A 7,257-nucleotide genomic window follows, 5' to 3' on the forward strand; every position below is an offset into this window, starting at 1 on the left:
CAAAGGTGAGAGAATTGAAAATGTGGATGGCCTGGTCCCCAACCGTGGATAGGAAGAGAGCAAGGAAGAGAGCAATCTTCCTGGTATCCGAGGCGTCCTCCTGGTCTGTGGCCTCAAGAAAGAGCTGGAAGCTTTGTTTGAATATCTTCCAGTTGGCCCCTAGGTTACCGGCGATGCAGAGCGGCGGCAGCGGGCAGATGTTGCAGGATGACAGAATGCTAGCGGTAGGCAGATCACTTGCAGGTAGGTCTAAGAAGTGCTAATATCCCTCAACTCCTGGTATCATGTTGTGTTGGGCGCTCTGGATCCGTGGAACACATATAGGTCACCAACACTTAAAATAGTGCAACACTATTTTATTAAGTCAGAAACTGTTGAACATACTTTCCCTGTGGGTTAACACGATATTAGATTGAACTAAAGACCTATGCCTTGTCCTAACCAGTCGATGCACTCAGCACATGGTGAATGTCTGTGTTGCAGGCTGAGAGCTCTGTCCTACTAGGAAGCTGCAGCTCGAATGAGCGGGAACTCTGATGCCCCCTGTCTTTATAGTGCGTGTGGTCTAACTGGTGATTGGCTGCGGTGTTGTGTGTGTTGATTGGTCCCACTGTGTGTCCATCAGTGTATGTCTGCACCATGATATACTGGTGTATATTATGACAATGTTCATATCTGAAGAAGAGCCTCTGAAGATATTCAATATCACTTTGACAGCTCCAGAGATTCTTGGGTGGTTGTGTGGAAGAGTGCGTGTGGAGGGGCCAGAATTTCAGGCGTAACCTATATGTCAGGGTTGTGTTCCGTCTTGTCCAAGTCATAAACACCGGCGGCTTTGGGGTAGGCCCATGATACACGGCTGGCATATTGCTTTAGCATGTAAATGAGGAAAACACATCAACAATACCCTGAGCGATGTTGGACATTTGGGTAACACCTGTGAGTCTCTAGGGTCCCGTATTGACAGAATTGATTCTGCTCTTCCAATATAATTTGTCAAATCAGAAAACTGCCTGTTCTCAAAATTTTTATGAAATGCAAATTAAAATAGGGCCGGCATCTTCCCCATCCTAAGGTATGTTATTTGACATGTCCCATGATTTTTAATTGGGTCGTGATCATTCCAGCCTGCATATGGGATGGCAACCCTGCAGCCAAGCTCCACGCCCCAGAAAGGTATATGGGTGCAAAATACAGCTGGATCCTCATCTGCAAACTTAGTTAACATTAGCTTTTACAGTTCCTGCGGTGTGCACTTGTCAATTGGGATTTAAGCCCAGCTAAAATGGTGACTTGCAGTCCAGGATACCCATGACTGAAAACAACACAATCAATGAAAGTGGCTTGTTATCTGTGTTCTTGAGTGCATCTTGATGCGGCCATCAATTCACACGAGACGGAGAGTTGAAGTGAACAGTGGTTTTAATCAGCTAGATCTGTGCATGCCTGCGACTGCTTTGCACTGAGAGCTGCCTGCAGGCAGCAGATCTATATACCTCCCCCGAGGGGGTGGAGCCAGTGGCAAAGCCCACAAGCGCACCAACATGATATAATGCAATGTAATGTAATACAATAGTCTATAGGTGGAGCCCACAAGGGCATCAACATAGTACAATGTAATGTAATGTAATACAGTTGTGAATGGTTGCCGTAATACATTCACCACATTCATCCCCTGTTAAAAAAATTGAAGTCCAGTGGGGGTGAAGTGGCTCACAGGTTGAGTCTGTCTGGCGCCTCGATCGTTCGCTGCGATCGTCTGGCCTCTGGTTTCTCTGCGGGCACGGGTGTTGAACTCGTCACTGCGGGCACGGGTGTTGACTCCGGGGGCGTGTCTTCTGGATCTTCACCCCTGTAGGTCAGCGATGGGGGGAGAGGGTGTAGGAGGGAGGGTGTAGGACATGCAGGGGCGGGGGCGCTGTTCGGTGTAGGATGGGGGGGGGGGGTAGATGATGGTCGTAGGGGAGGCTGCGGGTGCCAGGTCCCGCAGGGAGACTGTATCTTGTTGGCTGTCGTGGTAAGCCACGTTGGCATACTGGGGGTTGGCGTGAAGGAGCTGGACCCTCTCGACCAGGGGGTTGGTCTTATGGCTCCTCACGTGTTTTCGGAGGAGTACAGGCCCCGGTGTCGTCAGCCAGGACGGAAGCGAGACCCGGAGGTGGATTTCCTAGAGAAAACAAATAGGCGGTCATGAGGGGTCTCGTTCGTGGCTGTGCAAAGGAGTGACCTAATAGAGTGGAGCACATTGGGGAGGACAGCTTGCCAGCGGGAAACTCCTAGACCGTAGGGCCAGGAGGACGGTCTTCCAGACCGTCGCATTCTCCCTCTCCACCTGTCCGTTTCCCTGGGTGTTGTAACTGGTAGTCCTGCTCGAGGCGATGCCCTTACCGAGCAGGTACTGACGCAGTTCGTCGCTCATAAACGAGGAGCCCCGGTCACTGTGCACATAAGTGGGGAAACCGAACAGGGTGAAGATATTATGCAGGGCCTTAGTGATAGTGGCCGCGGTCATGTCGGGGCAGGGGATTGCAAAGGGGAAGCGGGAGTACTCATCAACGACATTGAGAAAATGCGCATTGCGGTCGGCAGAGGGGACGGGCCCTTTGAAGTCGATGCTGAGGCGCTCAAAGGGCCAGGATGCCTTTACCAGGTGGGCCTTGTCTGGTCGATAGAAGTGCAGTTTACACTCCGCGCAGATTTGGCAGTCCCTGGTCATGGCCCTGACCTCCGTGGTGGAGTAGGGCAGGTTGCGGACCTTGATGTAGTGGAGAAGCCGGGTGACCCCCGGGTGGCAGAGGTCGTTGTGGATGGCCCGGAGTCGGTCATCTTGCTCGCTGGCGCATGTGCCGCGGGACAGGGCATCTGGGGGCTCATTGAGCTTCCCAGGACGATATACGATATCGTAATTATAGGTGGAGATTTCGATCCTCCTGCTCAAGATTTTATCATTCTTGATCTTGCCCCGCTGTGTATTGTCGAACATAAAGGCAACCAACCGTTGGTCGGTGACAAGGGTGAACCTCCTACCAGCGAGGTAGTGCCTCCAATGCCGCACAGCTTCCACAATGGCTTCGCTTCTTTTTCGACTGTGGAGTGTCTAATCTTGGAGGCGTTGAGAGTACGGGAGAACAAGGCTATGGGCCTGCCTGCCTGAATAAGGGTAGCAGCAAGGGCGACCTCTGATGCATCGCTCTCCAACTGGAAGGGGATGGACCCATCCACCGCGCGCATCGCAGCTTTGGCAATATCTGCCTTGATTCGGCTGAAGGCCTGGCGGGCCTCAGCCGTCAGTGGGAAGATGGTGGCTTTGATCAGTGGGCGGGCTTTGTCCGCATAGTTGGGGACCCACGGGCATAATACGAAAATAACCCAAGGCATCTTTTCAGGGCCTTGGGGCAGTGGGGGAGGGGGGTTGCAGGAGGGGGCGCATACGGTCGGGGTCGGGCCCTAGAACTCCGTTTTCCACGACAGTCGGGTTGTGCGGAAAACACATTTCTCCTTGTTATATTGAATTGTTGAATTCTTTGAGGAGGTAACTAAGTGTGGAGATGAAGTAGAGCAGTTGATGTCGTATACATGGATTTTAGTAAGGCGTTTGATAAGGTGGGAACATGGTCGGCTCATTAAGAAAGTAAGGAGGTGTGGGATAGAGGGAAATTTGGCCAATTGGATAAGTAACTGGCTATCACATAGAAGACAGAGGGTGGTGGTGGATGGAAAATTTTCAGACTGGAGACCAGTTACCAGCGGTGTACCACAGGGATCAGTGCTGGGTCCTCTGCTATTTGTGATTTTTATCAATGACTTGGAGGAGGGGGCTGAAGGGTGGGTCAGTAAATTTTGCTGAAGACACCAAGATTGGTGGAGTACTGGATGAGGTGGAGGGCTGTTGTAGGCTGCAAAGAGACATTGATAGGATGCAGAGCTGGGCCGAAAATTGGCAGATGGAGTTTAACCCTGATAAGTACGAGGTGATTCATTTTGGTAGAAAAAATTTGAATGCGGATTACAGGGTCAACGGCAGGGTTCTGAGGAATGTGGAGGAACAGAGAGATCTTGGGGTTCACGTCCACAGATCTCTGAAGGTTGCCATTCAAGTGGATAGAGCCGTGAAGAAGGCTCATAGTGTGTTAGCGTTTATTAATAGGGGGCTTGAGTTTAAGAGCCGCGGGGTTATGCTGCAACTATACATGACCCTGGTGAGACCACATTTGGAGTAATGTGTGCAGTTCTGGTCACCTCATTATAGGAAGGATGTGGAAGCATTGGAAAGGGTGCAAAGGAGATTTACCAGGATGCGGCCTAGTTGGCAGGATAGATTTTATGAGGAAAGGTTGAGGGAGCTAGGGCTTTTCTCTTTGGAGCGGAGGAGGATGAGAGGCGGCTTAATAGAGGTTTATAAGATAATGAGGGGGATAGATTGGATGGACATTCAGAGACTATTTCCTCGGGTGGATGTAGCTGTTACAAGGGGGCATAACTATAAGATTCAGGGTGGGAAATATAGGAGGGATGTCCGAGGTAGGTTCTTTACTCAGAGAGTGGTTAGGGTGTGGAATGGACTGCCTGTTGTGATAGTGGAGTCGGACACTTTAGGAACTTTCAAGCGGTTATTGGATAGGCACATGGAGCACACCAGAATGACAGGGAGTGGGATAGCTTGATCTTGGTTTTGGACAATGCTCGGCACAACATCGAGGGCCGAAGGGCCTGTTCTGTGCTGTACGGTTCTATGTTCTATGTTCTATATGTGAGGTTGAGGGCTTGGGCGGTTTGGAGAAACTTCTGAAGATTGGCGTCGTGGTCCTGCTGATCGTGGCCGCTGATGGTGATGTTGTCCAAGTACGGAAATGTGGCCCACAGCCTGTACTGGTCCACCATTCGGTCCATCGTTCTTTGGAAGACCGAGACCCCGTTGGTGATGCCGAAGGGGACCCGGAGGAAGTGGAAGAGGCGGCCGTCTGCCTCAAAGGCCGTGTAGTGGCGAGCTTCCGGGCGGATTGGGAGCTGGTGGTATGCAGACTTCAGATCTACCGTGGAGAATATCCGGTAGTGTGCAATCTGATTCACTATGTCCGCTATCTGGGGAAGGGGGTACGCATCGAGATGCGTGTACCGGTTTATGGTTTGGCTGCAGTCTACAACCATCCGGTTCTTCACCCCAGTCCTGATGACCACTACCTGGGCTCTCCAGGGGCTATTGCTGACCTCGATGATCCTCTCCCTCAAGAGCCGCAGGACCTCGGACTTGATAAAAGTCCTGTCCTGGACACTGTACCGCCTGCTCCTGGTGGCGGCGGATTTACAGTCGGCGGTGAGGTTCGCGAAGAGTGTGGGTGGGTCGACCTTTAGGATCGCGAGGCTACATACGGTGAGGGGGTAGGGGCCCACCGAACTTCAGGGTCAGGCTCTTGAGGTTGCACTGGAAGTCCAGTCCCAACAGGTGAGGAGCGCAGAGATCGGAGAGGACATATAGTTTAAAATTGGCGTACTCGGCTCCTTGTATCGCGAGGTTCGCGACAAAATACCCCCGGATCTGCACTGAATGCGACCCGGAAGCAAGGGAGATTGTTTGGGATGCGGGGGAAATTTGGAGAGAACAGCGCCTTACCGTGTCTGGATGAATGAAGTTCTCCGTGCTCCTGGAGTCGAACAGGCATGGCGTTTCGTGCCCATTGACCTGGATGGTCATCATAGAGTTCCTGAGGTGCTTGGGGCGTGACTGGTCGAGGGTGACCGCGCCGAGTTGGTCGGAGGTGGTGAGGTGATCCCAAGATGGCTGCCCCTGCCGGTCGCACGTGCCGGGAGTCGATGAAGATGGCGGCCAAGATGGCAGCCCCTGTGAGTCGCACATGTTGGGTAGAGTCAAAGATGGCTGCCCCCACGGAGAGCACGAGGCAGATGACGCCTCCGGAGGGGGCGGTGCCGGCAGGCACGCAGCCACGCTGCGAGGTTTGCGGGCCTGTGAGTCTGAAAGTCGGGCCTGTGATTTAGAGATTTTGGATCTGGCCAGGCAAACTTTGGCAAAGTGTCCTTTCTTGCCGCAGTCGCTACAGGTCGCGTTCTGTGCCGGACAACGCTGCCTGGGATGCCGGTGCTGGCCGCAGAGATAGCAGGGCAGCCCCCCGGATTGGGTGGGCAGCCGCGCGGCACAGGCCTGGGACACCCTCTGGTCGGATGGCCACGAGGGAATCGCGTGGTCGGAGGGGAAAGCGTTGAGGCTCTGGAAAGCTACTTCTAAGGAGGCGGATAGCTTTACTGTCTCTTCTCGGTCGAGAGCGCCCTTTTCGAGCAAGGCGCTGTCTGACATAGTTGGACCGGACCCCAGCCATATAGGCGTCCCGGATGGCGAGTTCCATGTGCTGTGAGGCTGTGACGTCCTGGTTGTTGCAGTTTCGTGCGAGCACTTTTAGGTTGCGTAGGCATTCCTCCAGCCATTCCCCAGGGCGTTGGCGGCGAGTGGTGAGGTGATGCCGCGCGAACACTTTGTTCACCAGCCTCATGTATTGCCTTTCCAGGATTGCGACCGCATCCGTGTACGCATCGCTTCCTCGATCTGCACGGAGATTCTGTGGCTCACCCGGGCATAGAGGAGGCTCAGTTTCTGTTCCTCGGTGACGGAGGGCGAGGAGGAGGCGGCGAGGTAGGCCTCAAAATAGCGGAGTCAGTGCGAAAAAATCCCTTTTGCTTCAGCGGCCTATGAGTTCCAGTCAATCAGGTTTGAGTGTTGCTTCCATAGCGATATTGTAGCTGATTAAATTGATGCAACCATCAATTCACACGAGATGGAGAGTTGAAGTGTGAATTCAGAATGTCCAATTCACCTAACAAGCACATCTTTCGGGACTTGTGGGAGGAGAGCCGAGCACCCAGAGGAAACCTACACAGGCACGAGGAGAACGTGCAGACTCCACATAGACAGTGACTCAAGCCGTGAATCGAACCCGGGTCCCTGGCGCTGTGAAGCAACAGTGCTAATCACTGTGCTGCCGTGCCGCCCCATTTCCAGATAAGTCAAAAATATTCTTAAGTATGGGCTGGCATTTCCACAAATAAGACTGGCCAAAGGAAATCCTTACACTATATTTATGATATTAATAACACAAAGCAATCACATACTTTTTTTTATGCGCCCATTGAATTCCACAAAGTCTGTTCCCAAACCTTCAAAATTAAAATAATTTTGATTACACGGTACTATTTTGTCATTGCTTGACTTGATCACTGACTCAAGTAGTGAAGTTCATAAATTCAGAT

Source organism: Scyliorhinus torazame, chromosome 21, assembly GCF_047496885.1.
Source record: "Scyliorhinus torazame isolate Kashiwa2021f chromosome 21, sScyTor2.1, whole genome shotgun sequence".
NCBI lineage: Eukaryota > Metazoa > Chordata > Chondrichthyes > Carcharhiniformes > Scyliorhinidae > Scyliorhinus > Scyliorhinus torazame.